Below are 12,105 nucleotides of genomic sequence, written 5' to 3'. Positions count from 1 at the left end.
GAGCTATCACGCGGTCCCTTTAGTGTGACTTGCTTCCAAAAAAAATTAAAAAATACGCACAATATTCCACAATAATTAAAAGCTGATAAAAAGTACAAATTTGGAGTTCGTCTCACCTGGGTAATTCGGCGTCACTTCCAGCCAACTTGTGCCGTTTTTTTTTGTCCTCTTTTTGCCAAGTTAAAAAAAAAGTGCCGATCCGGTTATCCGTTTGAAATAAAAGAAAACTAGAGGAAAGTCATCCTTTAAGAAAAGTGCAGTTTTTAGTTCGCTCTGGGCGGCGATTTAATTGTGTTTTAAATCCCGTCGAGCTTGCTTGAAGTGTCCGCGAAAGCACCGGTGGGTCCACCGAGGACATACAGGTGGCGACGTCCGAGGAAAAATCAACTCAGCTCGGACGAAACTCGCGGCGGCGTCGGCGGCAGCGCCATGTTAGCTTCGAGCGGAGCACGCCGTCCTACTCGGCTCTCGTCTCCGTCACTCCATGGCGGACTGGCGGCCGGCCGCGCGGAGTCCGTCCGTCCGTCGTGTCGTCTGCCCGATGGGCCGGCTGGGCTCGAGCTAGCCGGCGGAGGAGGGGCTGGCTCCGGTCCGGTCGTGGTTCCGCCTCGCGTTCGCCCGGTTCCACTCTTCAGCACGCCGCCGAAGAAGAGGAAGCAGCCGACAAAAGACGGAGAAGAAGAAAAAAAAGAAAAAGAAAAAAAAAAGAAGCGTGTGGCGTGAAACACGAGCAGCCCGGTCGGACGGAGCCTCGCACGGAGCCGTGCGTACGTTCGAGGAGTGGGGGGGTAAATGCTGTCGAGACCGAGCGACTCGCTCCACTCCCACTCGCGCAGACTCTACCCAGAAGGCCAGTCGGGAGACCGCAATTAGCATAAGCCTCCGAGCGCACACACACGCACACACATCAGAGGCGCTGACGCGCGCACACAAAATCGCACACACGCGAGCTCCGCGGAAAAGTGGGAAAACAGCACTCGGCGAAGCGTTTAGCGGCACAGCATTCAAGTTGGTGTCATTGGGGCGAGAAGCCACGTAGAATCTCACGTTAGCACACCACACAAAACACGACAGTTGTTGTTTAGTTTTGACACTCTTTTTTTTAATGATTATATTTTATACAATTCAGTACTTAAAAAAAAAAAACTACAAATAAAATCAATTTAAAAATGGTGTTTTTTCGAGGGTTGAAACGGATTAATGGCATACATTTCAATACAGGGAATAAAGATTTGAAATATCAATACATTGAGTTACATGTTTGGTCACAGAATAAATATAACTCATAGGTCTCAAATTGTTGTTTTTGTTTTTTGTTGTTGCATGCAACCCAGGCAATTTCCCGGGGCCCCGATAGATGGCCGATGTCGTCCCATAGCAACGACGAGGTATCGGGAATCCCCCACAAAGGGCCCCTAGCGAGATGTTGCTGGCGAGTAAGGGCCCCGAAGAGACCACCGATATTAGTCCGTGTGAACAACACAAATGGAAACCCGCAAATGATGCAATGACATGCCGGGAATCTCCTCTGTGGGATTGTTGTCAAACACCAGCAAGAAAATGAAGAAAATGAGAAATACCATAAAAGGATGAAAAGAAAAAGAAGGTGATATATGTTAGCAGTGGTGTAGCAAGTAAATATTCTTGTGGGTTGCAAAGGTTTGCCAGTCATCAAAAGGGGAAGAAGGTTGTGCTGATATGACATTTTCTCCCTTAAACAAAAAAAAAAAAAAAATCACTGGGTGTGTGTGTGGGGGGGAGGGGCTGAAGGCAAAATGTTAGAAACAGTCCAATTTGTACACACCACCGAATATAAATCGTTTTTTTTTTCATCTACGGCCGCCTTTTTTGTTCTATGGCCAAGTGAGCGACATCAGGAACATGGCCGGTTAGTCTTTGAGTGAGCGTGTGGACGTTAAGTTTTAGCTAAACGTTGCTCTTTGCTCCTGTTCTCATTTGACATTTTTATGTGGTTTAACTGTTTGTCTGGTTCAATAAATGGCTGAAATTGCATCGGCGACTGTTGCACTCCTTTTCTTTCCAACTTCACTCAAGCGGCAGCGTATCTGAAGCTCGCTCATAACTCAAATTTTGGCTTGCCACACAAAGGAAAAAATAAATATATAAAATATTCAACCAAGCGATGGCCTATTACCTTCATCCATCCATTTTCAACACCGGTTATCCCAGTTAGGGTCACGGGGCGCTAGAGCCTATCCCAGCTGAGTTTGGGCGAAAGGCGGACTGCACGCTGAACTGGTCGCCAGCCAGTCGCTGGGCACATTTTGACACGGACAACCATTCGCACTGACATTCACACCGTCACTGAGTGGAAACTGATCGCACGCTGCCTGCACCAAAGTCAGGGGAGTGTACCACTACACCATCAGTGACTACCTATAAACTTATTTTTTTCAAATACAGAAATAAAAGTCAGAATTCCAGTGCAGTCTGAAGGCCTGGAATCAGGTGAATGGTAATTCGTGTGCAGGACGTTGACAGTACATATTTGAGATTTTCCCCTCCCGGGGTGGAATTAAAAAGCCGCATGGCATGGGGGAGGAAGGATTTCCTCCGACTGTCAGTGGAGCAGCGCAGCGACAGCAGCTTGTCAATGCAGCCGCTCCTCTGCCTGGAGATAGTGCTGTGCTGTGGATGCGGTGGATTGTCCATGATGGACAGAAGCTTGTTTGGTGTCCTCCTTGCTGCCACAGATGTTGGATTGTCCAACTCTGTGCCCCCACAACACAGCCCACCATCCTCCTCAGTTTATCCAGGCGAAAAATAATGATGTTTGGTCATGTAAAAAGCAATAGATCAGCTCTTAAACCGGGTACACATATACCGATTTTAAATTCAATTCATCTTTGAATTCAGTATGGTGTGCGAAAGAATTTTGGTTGTGTCTAAGCATTAAAAAAATAATAATAATAAAAAAATCAGTATTGTGTATGAAAGCATTTCAGTTGTAACTCCTGAATTACAGTATGTCCCCAACGGCCCCTAATAATCACAGCACACCACACACATCAATAGATATCGGGATCGACAATCGTGAGTTGAATCCCCGAAAGCAGATGTCTGCTGTAGTACCGAGACTGACCTGTGCGAGACAACATGATGCGACAGGCGCGAGCTTAAGGTCGCTTCCTCGTTGGCTTTCATTCCGCTTCACCTCGCAATCACCGAGTCCGTAGTCGGCGGACCTCGGTGTTGACCCCACACATTCTGTAAGGATTTGTGATCGCAACAAAAACAGCTTCAACCAGCAAGCTGTGAAATGCATCTGCCCCCAACCCCAACAGTAAGTACCAATAACTATCCACCCCTCCTTTTTACACGCAAGTGCAATATAATGAACAAGAACCGTGCAATACTATCTGTAAAAACGTGCATTACTCATATGAAAGTAATCGCATAACTACATGTAGCGCCCCTACTGGCTCTCAAAACCAAAAGCTAACGACACAGCTTGGTTCGGAGAGCTCAATACCTATCATTGTCAATATGACTCACAAGAAGAGAGTCACATTAAATTGAACATCAGAACTGTATTGCCAGAAGACCACTTAGCAATGAATAAACAATATATGAAAAGGAAACTTCAATATTTAAATATTATTATATTAATATTCAACGTTTGATAAAAGCGGCACGGTGGCGGACTGGTGAGCACATCTGCCTAACAGTTCTGAGGACCGGGGTTCAAATCCTGCCGCCGCCTGTATGGAGTTTGCATGTTCTCCCCGTGCCCTGCGTGGGTTTTCTCCGGGTACTCCGGTTTCCTCCCACATCCCAAAAACATGCGTGGTAGGTTAATTGAAGACTCTAAATTGCCCGTAGGTGTGAATGTGAGTGTGAATGGTTGGTTGGTTATACGTGCCCTGCGATTGGCTGGCGACCAGTTCAGGGTGTACCCCGGCTCTCGCCCGAAGATAGCCGAGATAGGCTCCAGCACGCCCCGCGACCCGCGTGATGATAAGCGGAACGGATGAATGAATTAACTTTTGATACAAAATAAAAATGATGAAGTATCGAGTCCCTTACTTGGAGTGTACGTGTGCACACTGGGTAGTTTTTTCTTATCTTAAGTCCGACGTCCTCAAGGCAGATGCCACGGCTGGCCACACCGCCGTCCGGTCCCGTCCACTGTCGTTTCCTGGGCTCGGCTTGCCACTGATCCCTCAAGGTTCAGAATACAAATTCAGTTGTAATCCAAGAAAAAAAAAATTTGACACACACACACACAGTGTAGAAAATATCATCACTATCAACCTATTCTATTCATCAAATAATTGCATATCAACTTACTCCATTAGTCAAAGTATCTTTTATCATGTACAGTATAACAAGCTATAAAATATGTAAATTGTTATGAAATGATTTGGTACACACATTATTGTTTAAACATAACAACTCTGTACTGTTGGTCATAAATTCACATTTCACATTCTATATTGTAACAATTAAAATAACTCCTACAATGCTTTATTTTTTTTTAAATTCCTTCAAACTCTATTTACTGTAACGCTTATTGAAATCAAGAGTGTTTTTTAAAACCAAAATGAAGTAACGAGCATGTCAAATAACATCACGTTAGCTTAGCTAGCTTCACAAATAGCGCCCACAATGTACCTGCAGTAATACATTAAGACGTGTGTGCTAGCGTAGCGGTTCGCCACTCCCGAGTTGTGTTAGCATCGTGCTAATTACTATTTAGCAACATCATCTACTCATTTGAACACGATATACATTGACACAACCTACCACAGTGGTGTTATACACGTGTATAATCTCGACTGGTTTTATATAAATTCTCTACCGAGACACAGTTTCGCAAAAACAACTTATTATATACATGATAGCTTAGGGGCCTAGCCTCTTAGCGAGCAGAGGCTTTGCTTACCGGAGCTCACATGAGGAGATTACTCGGCGAAAACGGCTCCTGACTTCAACATATATCTACACTCCTTTGTCCCAACAGGCAAGCAACTCATTAGACATTGATATGAATCAGTTAATCGTTGTTTTATATGACTTTTATGCCGTATTTCATCCCGGGAGATTGCTTTGTTCGTCAGCGTGTTTACAGGATGGGTCTCAATGTGGAAATTAATGCAAACCGTCAATGGCCTTGACTATGTATTAGCTATATGCGCTAACGTTGTGGCGGAATGTGAGAATATCATCTAAATTACATACATAGGTTTAGTAAACATATTTTTTGTGGGTTACACATACAGTCGTATGGTCAATCTCCCAAATGTGATAGATTTTTCCGTAGATAAGTTTCTTTTGATAATTGTGTACTTACCTTTCTTTCTTTTTACCTCAGTGCTGCAAATTGAGAGATGCCTAACTGATTTTCATTGTTCCTGTGACAGTGAAAATAAAGTTCTATTCTATTCAACTCCACCGTTTTCAGAGCAGCTTGGGGAGGAAATATAACCCTTAACACACCCTTCACCACAGGATAATCTTTTAGAGACACAGCGTGTGTGTTTATTTTTGTCCTTCCAAGTCTTGTATCCTCAAATGTCGCAGCTCGACCAATGAGCCACCACGCTTGGAACCCCGATAGCCCAGCCACTAGAATTAGTACCTGCTTTTGCCAGTGGAAAAGCGTTGTCTGTGAGCAGAGCTGTGGTGAGCCATGCAGCGCAGTTGAATAGGGGGCAAAATTAGGGCGACCTGAAACATGAGAGGGTTCGATTCCCCTTGACTGACATTGAAGGCACTCAAGGTTGACGTGTATAGAAGCATGAGTTTAAGTTACTAAAGTGGGCTTTTTTGTTTGTGTTGCTCATCAGACTAATTGGGGCTGCGGTGGTCTCGTGGTTAACAATATGGCCTCTGACCTAAAAGGCCACAGGTTTGATTACCTGGACTGACATTCACACTCACGACTGTAGTGGTTTTTATTCATTGTTTACAAAGGTTATTTGTTGTTTTATTGCGCCTTAAGGGCAGTGTTTTGTTGTATTTGTACAATGACAATAAAAGCATTGCATTCCAACTGAGGTGCCCTTGAGCAAGGCTGTTGGGTGTTACCATTACTAAAGTTACCATTACTTGAATGGTAACTTTCCAAATGCAGGGTCAAAAGGCCCAGTTTGTATAATATCTGTTGTGTTTGTTTTCATTAGCTTATGCACAGCATGTGTCGATTTTATAGCAATGCGTGCATTATATTAGTAACTTTGCATTTTCACATATCTAAAAAAAGTGCCACTTTTTTTCCAAGCCGGCAGATCTGTGAAGCATGAGCCAGCGGAGATGGAAGTGGGGGTGGAGGAAGAGAGAGGTGTGTGTGTGTGTGTGTGTGTGTGTGTTGTGGTGGTGGTGGGGGGTGGGGGTGGCGGCGGGGGGCGTCCGCTCAAGGCTGGGGCACATCTGTTAAGGCTCCCATGTCAAGTGAAGGAGGAGGAGGAGGCTGAAGCCTGAGGTGTGTGCGCATGATGTGCCTGCGTGTTGGTGGAGCGGAGAGACAGACGGGCAGGCAGGAAGACGGTCACGAAGACACGCAGGCAGTCGGGAGCAGAGTAGGAGTCGGAAAGGAGGAAGACTTGGCAAACGGAGGCTCTGGCTGCTTTTCGACCACAGCTGTTGAAAGTGGGAGTTGCGGCAGGCAGTGAGCACGGCTCTCACGTGTGCGAGAACAAAAAAGGGAAGGAGAAAAAAAACAGCAAAGCTCAACTCCAACGGGAGTTTTTTTTTCTTTTTGTATGTGAGCATTGCGGGAGGACAGGAGGAAGGTCTTTGAGACGAGAAGGTTAGTTAGCGTGCACACAACGGTGCAACTTCTACGAAACGCCTGAGCAACGGCACGGTTATGTCCGACTGAGATTTCACAGAGACATCAGACAACATCAATGCCGTTCACACAGATGTGTAAAAGCAACTGAAAAGGCTGCAATGTGCATGCCACGCCAGTAGTTGGCGATGTCACTTTAGCTGGGTACAAATTCAGGAGCTCTACGCTTCAATGGGCATAAATGAGCCTCAAATGAAATTTACAAATTCTACATGGTTATGCTTTGCATTTTTAAGATTCACACGGAACTGCAAAAGCAACTGAAAGCTCTGCAATGTCTATTCCAGGCCACTAGTTGGTGATAAGAATGCACGATAATTGGATTACGGGCTTCTTTTCGGTTATTTTTTTTCTTTCAGAAGCGCTATAGAAAATGGATTAAGTTATACTTAGTCCATTTTCTATCGCGCTTGTCCTCATTAGGGTCGCGGGTGAGCTGGGGCCTCGCCTAGCTGACTTTGGGCGAGAGGGCTCGAATCAAAGGGCACATGTAGACAAACAAGCATTCACACGTGACCGAAACAGTCTTCAATGAACCCAACGTGCATGTTTTTTGGAATGCGGCAGGAAGCTGGAGTCCCTGGGGAAAACCCGCCCAAGCACAGGGAGAACGTGCAAACCTCTTGACTGTGACTCAGGCATGCTAATCGCTAGCCCACGGCTAGCCATATTCCAAGGCAGAAAAATATTCCAATATTTTGGTGGAAAGTGGACAGGCGTTGATTTCGCTGTTAAACATAAGTAATGTGTTTTTAGTCATTTCAACAATTTCAAATGTGTCAAACCGTAACGTTTCTGATAAGAAATGTCATGTGATGTTGTCGTAGAGTAGTAATGCTAATGCATAGCCACCTAGCATCGTGGCGCAAGGGTATGTCATCTCGCGTCTCAGCCAAAATCATATTTCGAATACCCTTGGACAATGATGTTTGTTTTTCAGATGGAAAAAAAAAAACCTAAAACAAAACAAATTTGGAGACAGACATACGTTTGTCGGTCTAAGGATCTGCTCTCAGGAGACTGAGCCTGAAAATGCAAATCACGTGTGAAAATGACATTTCTTTTTTTCCAGAGAAAAAAATCTCACTCCGCCTTGAAACACTTAGCGTCTTTTTTTTCTTTTCCCTCACGTTTGCTCATTAATTGTCGTCACAGGCAGGAAGAATAGTCACGCAGTGTGACATTTACAGTCATGGCTGGTGAGCAGCGTCTGCACAAACAAGTCATCTACAGTGTAGCCACGCAGACAACAAGGTTGCCGTTGCAAGTCCACTGCAAAACACAAGGTCGGGATTTTTTAATTTAGAAACCCTGGAGGCCATTTTAAAAAAGGGCTCCATTTTGGGTTGTAAAATGCTAATTTAGTGCGGATAAAGTGTTGTTTAACAGGGTCATTCTTTTTTTGTGTACCAATGGTGAAAGTGTGAGTTTTTGCATCCTTACAAAAAATGCTGTAAAAGTCCAAGATTGCAAGAAAGGTAAGAGTTTCTTGTTGTCTTGGAAATGTTTGTTATTGTTATTATTATTATGAACTGAAGGCAAAGCAGCACTTGATGTGGTTCTGCCAACATTTTCAAGTTTGGCACCATCTTCACCCCTTGGCAAGGTGTCTTCACACTCAGCCATGTTGGACCTCTTCCTTGCTTCCTTCACACTGACTTTTTTTTGCCATTTACTGTATTTTTTTTTAACACATGCCAGTCCTCAGTGTTAATATGTCACGGGCCTCTGCTGTCACTTTAGATGCGTGTGCTATCATTATGGTTGGAACCAAAGCAACAAGCCTGGATCCTTAGGGTTGTATGCGCGATCCGGTCCACGTTGTCCATGAAGCTCACCCGTTATGTTGCCACAGTCAGGTTACACGTTGGGTTGAGGGTACGATACTATACTAAACTCTCACTTTGCAGCATGTTGTGTCAGAAGTTAGACTCAGGATTAAGGACCCCTTTGGGTCTTAGGGCCACTACGCACTGAGCAACGCGGCTGAACAGGAAAATTGGGGGGGGGGGGGGGGGGGGGGGGGGGGAAACCACAGCTGGTGACTTATCCCCACACACCTGGCGATTGAACCTTGCACACATAGAACATTTCAAATCGCAACAAAACCAGTGACTGATGGTCAGGCACTCAAAAAACGAGGCGCAGAAACCTGCACGCTGTGCGACGGTTTGATCACGGTCGGCCGCATTGCTCGGTGTGCCTCGGACGACCCCTGCCTCGTCACTAGTGTTCCGGCAAGCGACTTTGTTTGAATTCCAGGTTGAGGTCTAGCGTCTCCTTCACATTGTCATCAGGTACAAGTTGGTAAAAAAAAAAAAAAAAAAAAATGTTGAGCTTCAGTTCAATTGGGTCCAGTTGCAAGGACCCCTTAGGTAGGAGACCCTGTGCAAGGGACTGCGGAAATGGCCAACAAGTCTGGCTCTTTGGAGTACTTTACCACCAAGCCAATGATCCAATCCCTGTGGCATCGTGGGCCGTTTTCTTTTTTCCTTTTTTACTTGAGATACTTTGCTAGCGATCCATGTTGAGGTCAAAAGCCTCTCCTTCGGTCGCAGATGTTGTCATTATTTGCAAGCCTGTTGACCTTTAGTTGGAAGGGGACCAGTTGGAAGAACCACTTAGATAGGTGACCCTCGTGCGAGAGTCTCCAGACACATGCAACAAGTATGTTTCTTTTGAGTTCTTGGTTACTATTTCAGTGATCCTCGTGCCTTGCAAGTTTAATTCCATTAGAATTACATGTTGAGGTCTCTCGCCTTTCTTTCCGAGGAGGTGTTGTCAAACATCGCAAGTTGGGAGGCTAGTTGACCTTCAGTTGGAAGAAGTCTATTTGCAAGGGCACATCGGATACGTGTCTTCAGTCACATGCCAACTAGTCTTTCTGTTTGGAGCTTTTGGCCACCGAACCATGCTCCTCCCCCTTTCCGTGTTTCCAAATGTTGCAAGTTGGGGGTCTGGTTGAGGACACCTTGGATAGGTCGTCTCTTTACGAGGGACAGACACAAGACAACTTTGGAGTTTTTGGCCACCAAGCCAAAGATCCTTAGCCATTGCAGACATTTTGATTCAGTTTGAACTCCAAGTTGAAGTCACAAGCGTCTCCTTCAGTGGCAGTTGGTGTCAACATTTGCCAACTGGGAGGCCTGTTGACCTTCAATTGGAAGGAGTCCATTAGGAAAAACCCTTAGAAAGGTGCCCCCCTGTGCCACGGACTGCAAAGACAAGCCAACAAACTGTCTCTTTTGAGTTCTTGGCGACTAAGCTGTGATCCTCACCCGTTTGGTTTCATTCTGTTTGAACTCCAAGTTGAGGTCACAAGCTCGCTGTTGCGGGTTGTGTCGAATGTTGCAAGTTGGGAGGCCGGTCAATCTCCAGTTGGAATGACCTTTCGTAAGATGAACCCCTTCGAAAGATGAACCCCGATACAAGAGTCTCTAGGGAAGGGTGAATGGGGGCGCCCTGTATGGGGTCGTTATCACCCTTCTTGCGGGGGGCGTGGAAGTCACCGACCGCCGTTGTGTGCAGAATCTGGCTCCCAAGTTAGAAGCTCTGCTTTTTGCAAATGTGGTCGGTTTACAAGGGTTCGAAACCAAGAAATTTCAAGGTAGAAGTGAAAAAATGAAAACATCCAATAAAAAGAGAAAAATCCAAGGAGATTCCAACATATTCAAGAAAGGTTTCCTGTTTTGCCCTCCTGGTCCTGGTTCAAGCACTAAGGGAATACTCACTGGAAAAGTGCATTCTACGACTGTGGCTTTCTTCCGCAAAACAGAAAGAAAGAAAAAACACCTTTGCCGAGAGCTGGACAGAAACGCATCAACAGCTGCGCTCTTTATGACCCTGAGCGACGGCGGCGGTTTTGAAAAAGCCCGCACGTGTCTCTTTGAGTCGGAGCGCGGCGAGCAGGAATTTGCTTGAAAGTCCGCCGTCCCTCCACCTCCCGCCACATGTGTCCTCCGTGCGCGGATTCAGGTGCGCGCCTCGTAAAAAAAAAAAAAAAAAAAAAAAAAAAAGAGCAACGCGGCGTGTACACATGCGGGGAATCTAGACGGGGCTCAACCCGGCGGAGGCGCGGCGCCCTGGGAGGTCGCGGTGATCCCGCCATCTGCTGCCGCGATCACACCGGAGCGCTGGACTGGCTGCACATTCGCACAAAAACAGCCCTTTGGTAAATATACGCAGGCTGTCCTCAAAAACACGCACACACTGAGAGAGCAGGCTGACACACATTCAGGAAGGCCGCCTGCCAACATGACACGCACACGCAGACGCAGGCTCGGATTGCAGGAAGCTCTTTGCACGCAGGTCGGGCCGCGGCAGCCGGGACTAATCAGCGCGATCCACCTGCAGATTGTTATGGATCGCTTAGTGCAAGTCACACGGGCGCAAGCCAACGCACGAACGCGCTCACCGATGCCGGCCGCCCGGGCGCGCGGCCTCGTCGACGTTGCACGATCACGAGGCTCGTTTGTTTTAATTCATCACAGCTGTCTGCCTGCCGTGGGGACCCGCTTTTTGTTTCTTTCTTGCACAATTCCCCCGCATGGCGACGAGTTACGAATCCGAGGACCTCGCCCGTTTTGTGTCAGATTACAACTCAACAGGATTCGTGATTTGACAATTATATTGATGAGGAACAATACCAACCCCTAACCCAGTTCAAAACCCCCCAAGGCGCCCATAAGTTTTCAGGGTTGGTCCTCTGCTAAAAAAGCAAAAAGAAACAAAATAACGAATAGGCGATTCCGCGGGTGCCGAACCGCCCGTATGCAAAAGTCCGCCGTATACTGTCAAAACATTTCAAAAATGATTGCTTAAAACGCTGAACCGTGATCTCGCGTCGACCGTCGAGTGGTAAACATGAATCCAAACCGATCGAGTTCCTGCCAACATACGGGAAAAGAAGAATCCCCTCATGTTTTCATATGGGTGGAAACATTTGCAGCGGTGAAAGGGTTTTGCCATTTTCTTTTCTTTTGAAGTCGTTAACGGCCGTCTCATTTGCCCTGCGAGGGCTCAGCTTGCGGGTTCGTGAAAGGACGGCGAAGAAAAACAACAACAACAGCGACCGCTTCCTTCCTTTTTTTCCCCTCGCAGCGCCGCACGTGCACGCATTAGCACACGCGGCCCCTCCCCCCCGTTCCTCCTCCGCCGTGGAGCGAACCGGTTGTTCCCCACGGGCGCACCACGCTGAGTTAGCGCCGCCTCGCCGGAGGTAATTACAGGCAGGCTCGGCGGGGCGAGCGAGGCCGGCGACCAAACGAGAGGGAAGAGAGCGAGCCGCGGAA

At 46.6% G+C, this 12,105-nt stretch overlaps 2 protein-coding genes across 5 annotated transcripts in view; both read right to left on the bottom strand.

The window, feature by feature from the left end:
* bcor (BCL6 corepressor) overlaps positions 1 to 819 on the bottom strand; it is a 45,422-nt gene extending 44,603 nt beyond the window's left edge. For all 4 annotated transcript variants that reach the window (XM_061692852.1, XM_061692856.1, XM_061692855.1 and 1 more), the window contains exon 1: positions 117 to 819. The gene's annotated coding sequence lies outside the window, so the exon portion shown is untranslated. The remainder of the gene's footprint in view (positions 1 to 116) is intronic.
* Positions 820 to 1,180: 361 nt separating this feature from the next.
* si:dkey-100n23.5 overlaps positions 1,181 to 12,105 on the bottom strand; it is a 101,591-nt gene continuing 90,666 nt past the window's right edge. The window contains exons 13-14 of the transcript XR_009769609.1: positions 4,048 to 4,183; positions 1,181 to 1,712 (exon numbers count right to left, since the gene is read on the bottom strand). The gene's annotated coding sequence lies outside the window, so the exon portion shown is untranslated. The remainder of the gene's footprint in view (positions 1,713 to 4,047; positions 4,184 to 12,105) is intronic.

The sequence above is a fragment of the Phycodurus eques genome, chromosome 12 (assembly GCF_024500275.1).
Source record: "Phycodurus eques isolate BA_2022a chromosome 12, UOR_Pequ_1.1, whole genome shotgun sequence".
Classification (NCBI taxonomy): domain Eukaryota; kingdom Metazoa; phylum Chordata; class Actinopteri; order Syngnathiformes; family Syngnathidae; genus Phycodurus; species Phycodurus eques.
Note: the sequence above shows the minus strand (reverse complement) of the source record. Positions and strands in the feature narration are given on the sequence as shown.